General features: G+C 37.0%; 1 long non-coding RNA gene across 20 annotated transcripts in view; it reads right to left on the reverse strand.

Moving 5' to 3' along the window:
* Nucleotides 1-1,302: 1,302 nt before the first annotated feature.
* LOC112911810 (uncharacterized) overlaps nucleotides 1,303-16,991 on the reverse strand; it is a 52,931-nt gene continuing 37,242 nt past the window's right edge. For 8 of the 20 annotated variants that reach the window (XR_011998304.1, XR_011998299.1, XR_011998308.1 and 5 more), the window contains 8 exons: nucleotides 12,028-12,148; nucleotides 11,519-11,654; nucleotides 9,737-9,900; nucleotides 7,896-8,021; nucleotides 6,836-7,052; nucleotides 4,701-4,837; nucleotides 3,864-3,924; nucleotides 1,303-2,776 (listed from right to left, as the gene is read on the reverse strand). This is a non-coding gene — a long non-coding RNA (uncharacterized lncRNA). Of the gene's footprint in view, nucleotides 2,777-3,701; nucleotides 3,925-4,700; nucleotides 4,838-6,835; nucleotides 7,053-7,895; nucleotides 8,022-9,736; nucleotides 9,901-11,518; nucleotides 11,655-12,027; nucleotides 12,149-16,991 lie in introns of all 20 variants that reach the window. The other 12 variants (XR_011998312.1, XR_011998301.1, XR_011998315.1 and 9 more) reach the window with 6 other exon arrangements.

Below are 16,991 nucleotides of genomic sequence, written 5' to 3' on the forward strand. Positions count from 1 at the left end.
TATATTGTCAGGCTATTTTTAAATGTATATGCAATATCACATGACATTTTCAAGGAAGTAACATCCCATCAACTTTGCCATACCCTGTTGGTTAGAAGCAAGACACAGATCCTGCCCACGTTTAGAACAAGAGATAAGGATCACGATAGATCTTTCAGATCTACCTTTAGAGTCATACTTTTACAATAAATATTTTTTACTATTAAACACCTCCTGGATAATATAAGTGGCTTAGAACACTTCAACTCCATTTATACCCATCCCAACTTACATTGTCCTACATTTGACAAGGTAGACTTCATTAACTTAAAAACTTTTGCTCTGAATAAAGTACTATTAATGGAAAGACAAGCCAGACTCAGAAAACCCGTTTCCAAATAACATCTGGCAAGAGACTTGTATCAAGAATATATGAGGATTGCACTCACATGTGGAATTTTAGAAACAAAACAAACAAGCAAAGGGAAAAAAGTAAGAGAGGGAGACAAATCAAGAAACAGACTCTAATTATAGAGAACAAGCTAATGGTTACCAGAGGGGAGGAGGGCGGGGTGGGGGTGGGGGTGGGGAGAGGGGCTGGGTGAAACAGGTGATGGGGATTAAGGAGGGCACTTTTGATGAGCACAGGGTGTTGTACAAAGTGTTAAATCACTATATTGTAAACCTGAAACTAATATAACACTGTGTTAACTGACTGGAATTTTAAAAACTTAAAATAATAGGGGTGCCAACATGGTGCAGTAGGTTGGCCATCTGACTCTTGGTTTCAGCTCGGGTCATGATCTTGGGGTCATGGCACCAAGCCCTGTGTAGAGGCCCACATGCAGTGTGGATTCTGCTTGGGTTTCTCTCTGCCTCTCCCTCTGCCCCTCCCCCCCTCTAAAATAAACAGGTAGATCTTTAAAAAAAATTAAGAATATATAAAGAAATCTAAACACTCAATAGTAGGAAAAATACACCCCAATAGAAAGTGGGGAGGGGCGTAAAAGATTTGAACAGATAGTTCACCAAAAAAGATATTCAGATGGCAAATAAGCATATGAAAAGTTGCTCAAACTCTTAAGCCATTAGAGAACTGAAAATCAAATCTACAATGAGATAACACTATATACCTAGCAGAATGGCTAAACATTTAAAAAATGTATAATAATACCAAGTTCTGGGGAAGATGTGGAGCAACTGGAACTTGTACTGGTGGGAATGCAAAATGACACAGGAAGTTTGGAAAAGCTTGGTACTCATTCCCACTCCTACGCATTTACCCTATAGAAATGAATATTTATGTTCACACCACACCAGTACTTGTAAGTTTATAGAAATTTTATTCATAATTGCCCAAACTGGAAACATCTCACATGTCCATCAATTAGTGAATGGATAAAAAACTGTGGTACATTCATGCAATGAAATATAATAAAAAGGAATAAACTAATAATTCTCATAACATGGATGGATCTTAAATGCATTTCACTAAGTGAAAGAAACCAGACCAAAATATCTACATATTGCATGATTCCAAACATATGACCTCTGGAAAGGGAAAAACCATAGGGATGGAAAACAAATCAGTGGTTTTCAGGGATTGGTAAAGGGGAAAGAGGTTTACAACAAAAAGAAAAATTGAGAGAAAGTATTAGTAATAAAACTGTTTTTGAATGATACTAAAGTAGTATATATACATGATTATACTTGTCAAAACTCATAGAAATGGGGTGCTTGGGTGACTCAATGGGTTAAGCATAGGTCTTCAGTTCAGGTCATGATCTAAGGGTCCTGGGATGGAGCCAGCCTCTCTCACCCCATCCCCTGCCCGGTGGAGAGTCTGCTTTTCCCTCTGCCCCTCCCCATTGCTCCTGCGTGCTCTCAAAAAAGTAAAATCTTAAAAAAAAATAACCATAGGACTATGAATCAGGGCTGAATTTTACTGTATGTAAATTACAAATAAAGATCTCTAATAGAACAGATATGTATTTTTACCTATTCAATGAGCAGAGATTTATAAAAAGAGAGAAAGGTCATATTTTGATGAATGTGTAGAGAAATACACACATTTATACACCACTGATGGGAATATAATTTGTACAACTATATTGGGGGCAAATCAACATCTTTCAGATGCCCAAATAATGGTCTCATCACTGAAACTCAGTAATTCCAATTCTAGAAATTTACTGCAAAGAAATAATTAAGAATGTACATAATGATTAATGTACAATGTTTATTACATTTTATAGGCAAAATTGGTAATATGCAAAATGTCCAGGAGCATGTAATCATCTACCTAAATTTTGTTAGATCCATATGAAATATTATGTAACACTTAATACTGTGTTTTCAAAGGATGCTAATGACATGGAAATACACTGTTGATTTTCAAATGAAAAAAGATGGAGAACAACATACACAGTATGATGTCAATTTTGCTTTAAAATTATACACCTAAAACTAATATAACACTGTATACGAACTGGAATTAAAACAAAAACTTAAAAGGAAACATACTCAAATGCTGAGTTGTTTTCTAGGTTATAAGATTATAGGTGTTCTTTATTTTTTAATTTACACCTCTGATTTTTCAACAATGATCATGTTACTTCTATCATCAAGAAAATAAGTATTTTTAAAATTCTGAAACAACAAACAAGCCCAGCCCAATCTAGCCAAGTCCATGATCTTTTCTGTTGCCATCTTTACTTAGAAGACCACACTGTTGTCCCCTGGATGCTTGTTGTCCTCTTGTTTCTTCAAATACTGGACTCATACTACAGATGAACACCTGTCAAAGCAAGAGAGTGGAAGTATCTCTCCAAGAGCATGAAACTTCTATGTTAATACTGGCCTAAAAAAAAAAAAATACTGGCCTAGTCAGCACACAAGCTGAGATTAGTGTCAATCTCCATGACCTATATAGGGAACAGATGCTTTTAAAAGCTGTGATGCCCATATGACATAACTGGAAGTCCCCCCCCCCCCTTTTTTTTAAAAAAAAAAGGATTTTATTTATTTATTTATGAGAGACACAGAGAAGGCAGAGACATAGGGAGAGGGAGAAGCAGGCTCCTCGCAGGGAGCCTGATGTGGGACTCGATCCCAGAACTCTAGGATCACGCCCTGAGCCAAAGGTAGATGCTCAACTGCTGAGCCACCCAGGAGTCCCAAGTTCCCCTCTTCTAAATCTCTTCTATGAAAGAATCTTTTATGACTTGTCTCCAAAGCAGCTCTTCTTGTTAGATATTCTATCATGCTCTAGGGATTGACAAATAATAGGTCTAAGGGTTGACCTTTCATTGTACTAGAACCACTGTGCCCTCTGCCCCTACCCCATCCATCCTAGATGAAAAAATCCGAGCTATTTGATACTATTTGTGCTATGTCCTCTGTCCTCAACTCCTTTAAAACTCTGTCACTGATCCAGAGATTTCTAAGTTGCAAATCTTGTTCTGGGTTGTTTCTTAATAGGGGTCACAACAGAAATCTTCACAAAGGCAGCTGTACCTGAGAAGAGTGCTTGGCAGAGACTCTCAAACCAAGAGCAATGGAAGTAGTGCAACAACTCATCTTTAATCCACCTTAAAAACTGGTTTATGAAGCAAATCTCAGGGCCTCCTCCAGGGACATAAAGGATTTTATGACCTCCCTCACTTTTCTCCCCTCTCTCCATTACTAGGGGTAATAAGGAGTTCATTCCTATCTTCACTCACAAACATCAGAGATCTCAGGTTTGCTTCCTTCATTAATGTAGGTTTCTAGGTTCAGTTATCTACTAAAATATCAAATTTCTGTTACTCCAGTATGGTATTTCACAGCCTTCTTGTCTCTCCTTATATCCAGAGAAAAACATGGGTGCCACTCCAAACACTCACTGAGGCTTCATTTACTCTTTCACAACAAGGCTCCTCCCAGATGATGGCTGCTACAGATGGCCTGAGGAAAGGAAAAGAAAAAAAAAACACCTGCTGAAATCATCAGGGTGGGCAGGGAATATAATGTGGTTAATGAGAGCAAGGAGTGTGCAGAAGGGGGGCAGAAGAGTAGGCCCATCTACTAGTATTTTGTAATCAGCTGAGACATCAGGATTAAGTCCTGGGGTCCATAGGGTTACTGGCCTTGGCTACAGCTTCTCCAGTAGCTGCCATGATAGCAGGTGGGAGTGGGTATTAGGCTGATTAACATTAGTATTCCCCAACTGCAGAGGCAAGTATGACAAATTCAATCCCAATTCTAGTATTCATGACTCTCTGGGTCTTAAGAGATGGAAGAAGGAAGTGCTAATGAAAGAGAGTGATTCCTAATAGCATATACGAAGGCCAGAAAAGTGCCAGTGGAAGGACAGAGTATGGCTTGGTTTGCTGTCATCAGTGATCTCTTAGTCAAGGAGCTGAAGGAAAAAGAAATAATATGAGTGCATGCATAGGGGTTACTTTCAATTCAATCGACTGTCTTTAGTCCATGAAGCTGGGGTCTTATTGCTGAAACCCAAACTCCTCCCTGGTGGCCTATATTCTAGCAATGGAGATCTAACCATTTTTGACTACTGAAACCTAACAAAGCAAGCCTCATATCTTATTTTAGGTATTTTTTTCCTGTGAAAATGGAGTACTCTTTATGGGAAGGGACAGTTCATATATGCACACACAGTACAATTGCTGAACAGAGAAAGTAGCTGAGGGGGCCAAGCAAGTGAAAGTGAAAGGAGCGACCTGTGGTCTGGAGAGTCTCAAGAGAATGATCCTTCTGTTGAGTCATGCTTTGTGAAGCTGAGATGAAGACAGGCGGTAGTCATTCTCCACGTCCTTCCTTTTCTTCTGCCTCGCACAAAGTCTTCTACCAGATCCTCCTAAGGAATAAATATAAAGCAGACCCCACAGGAGGGGATGGGCTGTCTGAGGGCCTGCCTGGTCATTCTATCACAGTGGCTCTAAACCTTCATTGAAATATTGACTCATGAAGACTATAAAGAACAATGACTACATGAAATGTCACAGGGTTCATAGGACTCTCTTCTCCTACACTTGGCCTTCAAAGTCCTAAGGGACATCTCTCTGCATCAATCTCCAGCCCTCCTTTGCAAAGGCACAGCTGATATCTACAGTATGTCCACAAAACTGGATGTATCCTGACTTTAGAGTGGCTTTCACCAAGTGGTTTTGTTCTCCCCCCATCGATGCGAGCTTTCTTTCATCTATCCTTTATCTTAAAAGCTCAATTAGATAACCAGACGGTCTTGTCCTACTTCATCAATATGTGTGTTTTTAAAGTGTTGTGCCTGTTTTTTCCTAAAGGACAGTACCAGCATCCTCCTCAACTCAGCGACTCAGAAGCCAAAGTTCATTATGGAACGGCCAACACAAGCTTGTACCATGTAATAAAGTTAGGTCAAGGTCAGGGAAAATTTTGATCCTAAAGAAACCTTTTTGGGTCACATCAAGCTGACTAGTCTGCTGAGATATAACCACAGCATTCCATCAGTTCTAAGGGCCAGCAGCTCCCCTAGCTGTCCTTGCTTGGGACTGCTGCTCATTCTCTCACACCTGCTAGGTGACAGATCCAAAAGGGGTAAATGGATTAGCACAGGGCAAGGGGCAAGGTGCTGAGGATACAGCAGGCACTCACTCAGTAAAGGAGGGGATCATTTTAGCTGGGCATTCTGCAAGCCCACACTGCAATGCAATGTGCAAATCATAATTTTTGTAACTTCTAGTAATCCCTACCACCCTTCTGTGGCTCACACTAATATCTCACTACACCCTTTCTTCTTTTGCATCTGCACAGCTGCCATGAGCCAACCTCTAATCATTCCTCAGTCACTGAAGCCTATTATATCTGGCCCACAGCATCCATTCCCAGCCCAGCTTCTGCTATAATCCTAGGTCACTTCAATATTTATATAACTGACCATCTGACATCCTAGCTTTGCAAGTATCTTGACCATTCCCATTTTGAGATCTCAAGGTTTCAAAATCCACTCTCTGATCGTAGGTCCTATTATTCCAATTTTCCAACCATTCAACACCCATCTTGATCACATTAAGTCCTCTTTTTATTCACAGACTTTGAGCTCACTTCTGACCTAACTGCCTTACACATATAGTCTGGATTTTCAAATTCATTTCTGTGTAATCCCTCTCTCGCTAGCTGTCTACTCCTCAAACAGTATAGGTCAGTCCTAGGCAAACAAGTTTACTTGTGACAATGGCCTAAAACCACTTTATTATAATTTCCTGAGTTTCTAATCAAGTTGCAAGCTAGTTTCTCACTTAAACTGAATATATAAGTTGATATAATAGTACCTCACTTTAACATACCAAAAGGCCCAACTCTAGCCTTTTGGTCCGAATATTCCTTAGACTCTGGTTTGTCTCCAAAATCCTGTCGCTGGTCAGCTTTCTCTCCACCATTCACCTCCACAATTACAAATCTTTAACACCCTTATTAGGTACTCTTCCTAACTCCTATCCCTATGCTCCAGTGAGGAGGTAATTTCTTTCAACTAAGGCTATTATTCCTCTCTACCCATATTTTAGAGCCATAGGTTTCACCCTCCCAACCCACATCACCTCTCAGGATCTTATTCCATTTGTTACCAGCTTTCTCTCCCACATCTACGAGGACTCCCTTCTCAGTTCTTCCTGCCCCAAAGTCTGCAATTTTCTCCCACAGTAAAGGGGAAACATATGACTCACTGTAGCACCCTGATGGAATCATTTAACTTGTATTCTAGTTGTCACATCTTCTAACAGAAAGAAGGCTTCTCATGGAATAAGAATAATTAATCATATGAAATAAGAAAAGAAATATGAGCCTGTTGGGTGGTGAACGGAAAGGGGAGGCCTACCTGTCAGTGTAGGTAAGGGGATAGCTGAGGTAAAGTTGAAAGGGGAAACTGTGAATACCAGCCACAGGAGCAAACCCCAGACTGTGAGGATGAAGTTTCTGATCAATGATCATTTTGGTCCTACCCAAGGAGCAACCAGCAGCAACTGTAGTAGTAGTAGTAGTAGTAGTAGTAGTAGTAGTAGCAGCAGCCATGCAACGTCTGCAAGTAGCCAAGACTAAAATGCAGGCATAGAAACAGAGTATTTCATGGAAAACATAATATCAAATATGACATATATGTGGCACTTGTGCAGCTACTCCCCCTCCTCCCACCCTCAGCAAACATCATTGATCAGTTATAACTCTCTTTCACACTGAACTGACACCTGGCTTCAGAATCCTTTTTATAAAACATAATCAAGGCAGGTGATACCAATCGATTGGAGATGGTACTTGAGAAGAAGTATATTTGCTATCCTTACACTACACAAAAAAGTCCTCAGCAAAAGGATTAGAAGATAGGAGTAATGAAGCTTCAGGAGAAAGCATACTGAAGACAGCTTGGACGTTGTAGGCAACTGGCGGGGAAAAGCTGAGCCCATGGAGATCACAGAGCAGGCGCCCAATTAATGTCTGTTGATGATTCATTTTTTCATTCAACAAACATTTAATGAGGCCTACAATGTGCACGGGATTAGGCACCGAATACAAAGATGAATAAGGCACTGTCCTTGCCTGTAAGGAATTTAGAGTCTGGTAGACGAGAGCCATAGCCACGGACAATGATAATACAACCTGATAAGTGCTAGGACACTTAGCAGGTTGTATTATATCCATCCGAGTAGGATTTCTTCAGAAGAGCACAACTCCAGGTTGAGGTTGGATCCATGCAGTCCTCCCAGCCACCAGGGCCTGCTGTTGTTTCTGTCACATGGTGAGTATCCCAAGAACTAACAATGATAGCTATAATTTATAGAGTGCTTACGACATACACTTTACTAATATCCTCAAAGAAACCCTGCAAATTAATTATTTTATTAGATAAAGAAACTGAGGTTCAATGAGGTTAAGTAACATGCCTTAGATCACACAGCTAGTAAGTAGTTGAGTCGGGTTTCAAGTCCAGTTTTGACCAACTCCAAAGCATTTTTCTACATTTTTAGGATAACCTTTATTCAGGTGTACCACAACTTTTCAACAGGTTTCTATTTGGAAATAAGAGCAAAGGCAATAGATTAGTGATCAGGGCATGGACAAAATTCATCTGGTTTTCCAACCTATTTGGCAGAGAAGAAAAAGAAGGCAGAGAATTGACTTCATACTAGCATACCATTAAAAACCTTCATGTCAGTTAGTTTTCCTTTCTTTCTCAAACCCCAGGAACTTTGTTGACAATGTAAAATATAAGCACCTCTAGTTAACTATCTTCTTTTAATCCTTGTCATGGTCAACATCATTATCAGCAGCAACTACAGTTGATAGAGCATTTAGCGTATTTCAGACTTGTTCAAAGCAATTTACACAAGTAATCCCATTAAATCCTTATACCCACCCCCTCAAATCATCGCAAAAAATGATTATTACTCCTATTTAAATAAGACAAAGGACAGTTCCAGAGTGGTGAAAAACCATGCTTGACACCACACTGGTGAATGTAAGAGCAAATCTGAGTCTAGGCTATTTAAGTCCCAAGGCCCAAACTCTTACTGTCCTGCTTTGCTGTCCTACTCAGAGCTTCCTCTCCCAACCCTTCTTCCCTGACTGCCCTCTGTGATGGCTACTTACACAAGGTCGACTGAAAATACATAAGGTCTACTCAAATATAGTCTCCTATTAATCATTCTAATCAGAAATCCATTCTCTGAATCCCCAAGGCCACTATTCTGAACCTAGGTGGAGAATTTTCCAAAGGACATGTTCATACTGCTTTGAAAAAAGAGGAAATAAACACAACATGTACAGATTTTTGATCAGTGAATAGATTTTGCTTAGAGGTGTAACCATAAGTACTGTGAAATCCCCTAAGGAAAATAAAACAATTGAGACAGTAACAATGAGGGCCATTTCTTCCCTTGAGTGGGTTTTAGAGATAAAAGCCTCCACTTTGACTTTGGGTAACATGTGATAGAGAGGGCTGCTACTGATGAGAAGGACCAGGAACTAAGTGATCCTATTAGAAGTCTGCAGCTATTCAGATGTCTGAGAATCAACTTTTCATATACAGCTGCCATCCCAAAAGGAAAGTTGCAAAAACAGTAGTTAAGCCCTGGTCCAAAAGAAATCAATAGCGATGCCTATCTAAAAAACATGAAAGGATTTCTCATCAAGGCCAGGGATGGAGGTAGGTGAATGCACATTCTCCAGAGTCTGAGAGGCTTAATTTCCCCCTCTATTAATTTTCTCATGTTCTATTATGTCCACATTTTTATAGCCTCTCATTAAGAGGTTATATCCTTTTCTCCACTCCCATTCCTTCTGGCCTTAGATCATGTATCATCTTAACCCTACTACGGTATCCTTCTAACTAATCTCCCTGTCCAGATCTGAAAATCTTCCAGAACACACTATATAGCACTTCCAGAGTGACCATCAAAAGCATCTCCTACTTAAACACTCAAAATGGGATCTGCATTTCATGGAATACTACGTAAGGATCTATTGTCAGCCTACATTTCTAACCTAATTTCAAGAACTACTTGTAGTTCCCCCAGTTCATCATTCTATTTCCAATGTCCACGACTTTGCTTAAAAGGACCTTCCTTCCCTGTTTTCTTCCTGGTCAAGCTTTACTTCTTTTAAGTACCCACTTAAAAAAAAAAAAATAAGTACCCACTTAAGCTAATTATTTCCTTCAACCTCTGGCATCTCCAAACTAAATCAAATGATTTCTCTTCTCAACCCCATAGTATCTTGTACATACCTCCATTGCAGAGCATACCATACTGTTGTAATTATCTGTGCACACGTCGAACTCTCTCACTAGACTAAGAACTCCTGAGAGCAGGGACTGTGTCTAAGTCCGTCTCCATATCCCCATCATCTAGCACAGTGCCTGGCAGCTCAAAATGCAGCAGAGAGAAGAAACTGAAGATGCAGGAGAGAGAACAATAAAACAATTATTTTTTTGAGTTGGGGTACAATACAAATAAACTGATTAAGTTGAAGCTGTAAAAAAACATATTTCAGCTCAATACTGCACAGAGCTCTTCAAAGAAGAAACAAGCTGACTTAGGAAGAAGTTCCCCATTGCTAACTTTGCTGACCCTCAGGCAAAATTTAAGGCCATTTTGGGGCATATTTTAAAAGAATTTGAATTAGGATCAAAGTGAAATAAGCCGGTTTGGCTCTGAGGCTTTTAAGGTCCTTCCATTCCTGAGGTTCTAAATCTGCAACCTTATACCATATTGAAGAGAGCCATTACGCTGAGCCTACCTCATAGACCCAAGGGGGACTGGTGGCTCCCAGAATCATGGCAAGGGCTGAGGCTTCATTCCCATCCATACTAGACTGATTGCAAACTAACAACATAACACATTCTCTCGTGCCCTGCTTCCCAGGTGTCCATTGAACCTGGAGCAGGCCTAGCAAGAAGGATCTCATGACCCAAAGTATCTTCCACAACCTGCTCTCTAAAGCCTTAAGTTTTCTCCTTAAACCTTAGTGCCTTTGATTAATGTTTGTTAAAATGCCATTTAATCTAATGTGGTGAGTTGGCATTCATCAAGTGTATACTAAACGACAGATAATAGCAACACAATCCCTTCTGTACCCCCATCCCCAGAAATCATCTAGCCTGACCTTTTCCTTCCTCCAACACAAATCAAAGAATACGCACAAAATACACTGATTTTTAATTCTTGTTCTCAGTTTCCTCAACTGCAAAATATGGAGATTGTATTGAATGGTCTCCCAGATCCTTCTTACCCCAAAGAAACTCAAAGAGTTTCTAAACCTATGTTTTTCCACTTATAAAATAAACACGTGAAGTCTGTTCTTCCAAATTCACAAAATTTTTATAAGGGCCAAATAAAACCATATTTCTGAAAGGTTTCTAGGTCCTATACAAATTTAAGGAATTACTCCTGTAAATTAAGATATACTGGAGGAGATATATTGTAAATTAAGATGTACTAGAGAAGTAAACTCTGCCATTCATTTAATGAGTTATCTTAACAAATTTATTCTACCTCTCTGGGATACCTCAGAGACTTGTAGTGATGATTAAATGGGAACATGTAAAGTAGGCACACAATAATACTCAGTTTCAATTGTCCTTATTGAAATAGTCAGAATGCCAGAAATAAATGTGACCTTTAGTGCATGCAATCCAACCTCTCATTACAATGCAGGAAGATTCTCAAATTCCATTCCAAGTCGTCATAGAAACCACTAGATATCACTTCCAAGAATATTTTCATCTTTGGATGGCTCCTAAATCTGATTATCCATTAACTAGTACTGCCTTCAAAAGCAGCCAAAATCAACTATTTCTGACTCTATAAAAGATCTGAAAACAGATGCCCAAAGTCTTTATTTTGGACGCACTGTCTCCCACAATCTAAATAGCACTAATTCCTATAATGCTTCTCATGGATATTATCCAAGCTCAAATCCCTCTCAGAATTCCAGATGTTCTCTAGCTCCCTTTTGGAGGGTGCTATTAAAATTGAAACAGAACCATCAAGTGGAATAGGACTCTTACCTCTCTGATTCTAAACTTTTGTAGTGAGAACACAAGTTAGCCTTATACTGGAGGGCATAATGGTCTTCAGTGGATACATATCCTGTATACAATGGGCACTGAGTTCCCAGAAGCTTGCAGGATGGAGGAAGCACTTCTAAATGGGAAAGAAGAGGGTCAAAGGGATGCTGACAGCACTAAAAATAAATGGCTTACTACATCATTTCCCTATTATTAGAAATCACCTCTGTAATTAATACAAAACAAGGATATGGAACATTATCAATAATTCAGACTCCTAGGGCCACATGGAAGAAATGTTACCATCATATCAAAAACTACATTTTGTATGACCTTTTATATTGAAGAATCTAGTCTATGCAGATGACATCTTCTGTACTTTTCTCAAAAGAACCTCAGTTCCTAGGACATCTGCCTATTTCTTTCAGAAACTAGGAAAAATATTGAAGACAATAAGTGTAATAGACACACATTAATTATTTAAGACCTGAATAAAAGGAAAAATATACCACATTCATGTATTAGAAGATTATAAAGATGACAGCTCTTCAAAAATTAATCTGTGCCATTCCAACTGCAATTCTAATGGTATTCATGGTGAGGACTTGACAAGTTGTTTCTAAAGGTCTCCTGGAAGAATAAGCACATGAAGATAAAGACAATTTTTAAAAAAAATAGTGTACCATACTAATCACAATGTGATAAAATATACCTTAAATATAATTTTATATGTAATTATAAAGATATATAAGCTTACATATTATATGCTTATATATAATACATACATAATTATATAACACATATGTCATGTATCTATGAGGTAGTTCAGACCAGTAATGAAATTCTTAACATGAAGAATCCTAGTAAATAACTATTGGGTCAGAAAAGAAATGTAAATTATGATCAAACACACTTAACAAACAACAAAACAAAAACACCACTTTTGAGATTCAGCCAGTACTACATAGAGCCTTATGTTCCCTTATTTATTAAAAAATAATGAAAAAGAATTACTCAGTAAAGATGACAAGCGTAATGGGGAGTTAAAGGTGAAAAGAGGACAGAAAGAATATGTGAATAAATAACAGCCAAAACTTGCCAGATCTGATGAAAAGTATTAATCTATATACATCATGTAAGAAGATCAATGTATACCAAAAGGATAAATTCAAAGACATTCAAATCAAATATAGACTCATAATAATCAAATGGTCAAAGTGACTTCAGAGTCTTGAATGCAACAGAACAACTACTCATCATAAAATGGATACTACATAAATTTTCATAAACCACAGAGACCAGAAAATAGTGGGATGATTATATTCAAACTACTGAAGGAAAAAGAAAAGAATGCTGACCAAGAATTCTGTATCCAGCAAAACTAATCTTGAGAAATGAGGGAGAAATTATGACATTCCCAGATAAACCAAAATTAAAAACATTCAGTGCTAACAGACATGTCCTACAAGAGATTTGTGTTCATGTGTTTACATTGCATACAAATGTAACTTGTATAATAATAACAGCACAAAGTGGGGAGGGAACAAAGATATAGTGGGGCAAATTTTGTACACAATTGAAATTAACTTGGTGTTAATCTGAAAATAATTATTTTAAGGTAAGATGCTAATTGAAATACCAGAGCAACCATGAAAAAAATGTTAAAAAACACAGTAAAAGAAACAAAGGAATTAAAATGGTAAAGAAGCTTCTTAACATAAAAGGCAGTAGTAGATGAACAGGGAAACAAAAAGACATAAGGCATGTGGAAAACAAATACGAAAACAGCAGATATCAGTCCTACCTTATCGGTGTATTTAATTATATTAAACAAAAAAAAATAATTATATTAAACATAAATCTGGGCAGCCTGGGTGGCTCAGTGGTTTGGCATCTGCCTTTGCCCCAGGGCGTGATCCTGGAGACCCGGGATCGAGTCTCACATCGAGCTCCCCACATGGAGCCTGCTTCTCCCTCTGCCTGTGTCTCTGCTTCTCTCTGTCTCTCATGAATAAATAAAATCTTTTTAAAAACCCAAAAAACATAAATCTGCCCCACCCGTGTGTCTCTCATGAATAAATAAGTAAAATCTTTAAAAAATTAAAAAGGTATTTTATTAAAATGGAAGGATCAATCCATCAAAAAATATAAGCACCATACACACACACACACACACACACACACACACACACACACACCCCTAACAAAAGAGCAACTAAAGTAAGAAAAAAAAAAGATGGAAACAAGAAAAAATAGATAATTCAGCAATGGGAGAGTAGCTACAGGTTTGTCTTTTATTGTTATGGTTTCAAAAAACCAAATTTAGTTCCCCCGATTTTGTTTTTTTTTTCCTATTCTTTCTTTCATTTATTCCTATTCCAACTGTATTATTTCCGTCTTCCTGATTCACTTGGTTTAGTGTTCTTTTTAAATTTCTTAAGGAAGTTTGCTTATTGATTGGAGATCTTCATTTTAATACAGGTAATTACAGCTACAGTATATACAATTACATACTGTGTGTATATATATGTTTATGGTGCTTATGTTTTTTGATGGGATTGATCCTTCCATTTTAATAAAATATCCTTTTTAATTTTTAAAATATTTTACTTATTTATTCATGAGAGACACACGGTGGGGCAGATTTATGTTTAATATAGTTAAACATACTGATAAAGTAGGACTGATGTTTGCTGTTTTCCTATTTGTTTTCCACGTGTCTTATGTCTTTTTGTTTCTCTGTTCATCTAGTACTGCCTTTTATGTTAAGTAGTTTCTTTACCATTTTAATTCCTTTGTTTCTTTTTTTTTCCTTTGTTTCTTTTACTGTGTTTTTTAACATTTTTTTTCATGGTTGTTCATGAAAAAGAGAGGAAAAGCTCAAATAAATATGACCAGGAATAAGAGAGGAGACATTACCAACCTTACAGGAATAAAAGAATCACAAGGAAATACTATAAAAAAGTGTATGCCAATTAGATATCTTAGATGAAATGGGCACATTCCTTGAAAGACACAAACAACTGAACCTGACTCAAGAAGAAAAATTTGAATAGACTATAAAAATACATTAGATAATCAATCCATAAAAGTCCCCAAAAGAAGAGTCCTTGAACAGATGGCTTTAATGGTAAATTCAGTGAAACGTTTAAAGATTTAATACCAATCCCTTGCTTAAAGTTCAAAAACATTTTGAGAAGGAAACTTTCCAACTCATTCTATGAGGTCAGTATTAGTCTGATACCAAAGCCAAAGATAAAATGAGAAAACTACAGAGCAAGCTACCTTTTGAGTACAGATTTCCAAAAATGTCCAGTATAACACTAGCACACTAGATCTAGAAACGAAAATGATTATATACCATGACCAAGTCAGATTTACCTCAGTAAAGCAAAGTTGGTTTAATATCTGAAAACCAATGAATCAAATACACTGTAGTTACAGAATAAAGAGGAAATCTCATGATCATATCAACAAATGTAGAAAAAAAGCATTTGACAAATTTCATGACAACCACTCTTGATTTAAAAAATGAAAACCTCAGCAAACAACAGAAGGGAACTTTCTATTCTTGACAAAGGACATCTACAAAAAACGTATAGCCATCATTGTGATTTATGGGAGAAAGTAAGTGTATTTCCACCAAGACCAGGAAGACTGCTCTTGCCAATACTGTACAGGAGATTTTTAGCCAGAATAATTAGGCAGAAAAAAGAAATAAAACTCAATGAGATTAGAAAGAAAGAAGTACAATGATCTGTATTTGTAGGGGATATAATCTTATACATAAAAATCCTAAGGAATCTACCAAAAAAACCATACCCCACCTAATATTAAAACTATTAGAATAAAAAGAAGCAACTCTAAGCAGTTCAAAAAGCTTAGAACACACAATATCAATTAAAAATATTTTTACTTCTATATACTAGCAATGAACAATCAAAATGAAATGAGAACAATTCTATTTTCAATATCATAAAAGCAGAACACTTAGAATACTTTTTTAAACAGAAATGCAATACTTCTTATCCTAAATATTACAATGTTAAAGGAAATTAAAGACTAAATGAATGGAAAGACATCCCATGTTAACAGACTGAGAGAGTTAACATGGCAATATTCCACAAAGCAATCTACAAGTTTAACGCGACCTTCATCAAAATTCCAGATATTTTATAGCAAGTGGCAAAATGATCCTAAAATTCATATGGAAACTCAGCATCCAACAATCATGAACCAAGCTGGAGGATTCATACTTCCAGATTTCAAAACTTACTACAAAACTAAAATAATCAAAACTGTGTGATCTGGGTATAAGGATATAGAGACAAATGAAAAAGAACTTACAGGCCCAAAATAAACCTCTGAATTTCGAATCAATGAATTTTCAATACAGGTGTCAAGATAATTCAATAGGATAGTCTTTTCAATTAGTGGTGGTAGGACAATTAAATATCTACATGCGAAAGGATAAAGTTGAACTTCTACCTCACACCACATATAAAAATAAATGCCAAATGGATTAGACTTCAATGTAAGATAATGGTTTGTTTCTTTGTTATGACACCAAAATCAAAAGCGACCAAAAAATAGGTAAAATGGATTTCATCAATATTAAAAATTTACATTCTGTAAACAAAGTTAAAAGACAACATAGAAAATGGGGAAAATATTTGCAAATCACATACCCAAGAGGAGTCTATTATCCAGTTATATAAAGAATTCTCACAACAATGAACAAAAACACCTATAACCCAATTCTAATGAACAAAGGATTTGAATAAACATTTCTGCAAAGAAATACAAATGGCCAATAAGCAGATAAAAAGTTGCTCAACACAGAAATACTAGTCAAAACCACAAAGAGAAAAAAAAAAAAAAAAACCACAAAGAGATACTTCACATCCACTAGGGTGGCTATGATAAAAGAAAGTAACAAGGGAGAAGGGAGTAAGTTGAAATCCTCATACACTGCTGGTGATACTGTAAAATGGTGCAGCCACTTTAATAAGGTTTGTCAAAATTACAACATTAAAACATAGTTGCCCTATTACAAAGAAATTCCACTGCTAAGTGTATGTATACCAAGGGAAATGAAAATATGTCCACATAAAAACTTGTACGTGAATGTTTACAGTGCTGCTATCTGTAACAGACAAAAGGTGGAAACCCAAATGTCCTTCAACAGATGAATAAATGAAATGAAGTTAAATCCATAAAGTAGAATTTATTCAGACATAAAACAGATGAAGTATGAATATATATATACTATAATATGGATAAACCACCAAAACATGCTAAATGATAGAAGCCAGATATAAAGGCCATATAGTCCATTCAAATGAATGTCTAGAATAGACCAATCCATAGGGACAGAAGTTAGATTAGCGGTTGCAGGGATTGTGAAAGAAGAAAATGAGGAATTACCACTAATGGGGCTTCTTTCTGAGGTGATAAAAATGTTTTACAGTAA

This window comes from Vulpes vulpes, chromosome X (genome assembly GCF_048418805.1).
Source record: "Vulpes vulpes isolate BD-2025 chromosome X, VulVul3, whole genome shotgun sequence".
In the NCBI taxonomy this organism is placed as follows: domain Eukaryota; kingdom Metazoa; phylum Chordata; class Mammalia; order Carnivora; family Canidae; genus Vulpes; species Vulpes vulpes.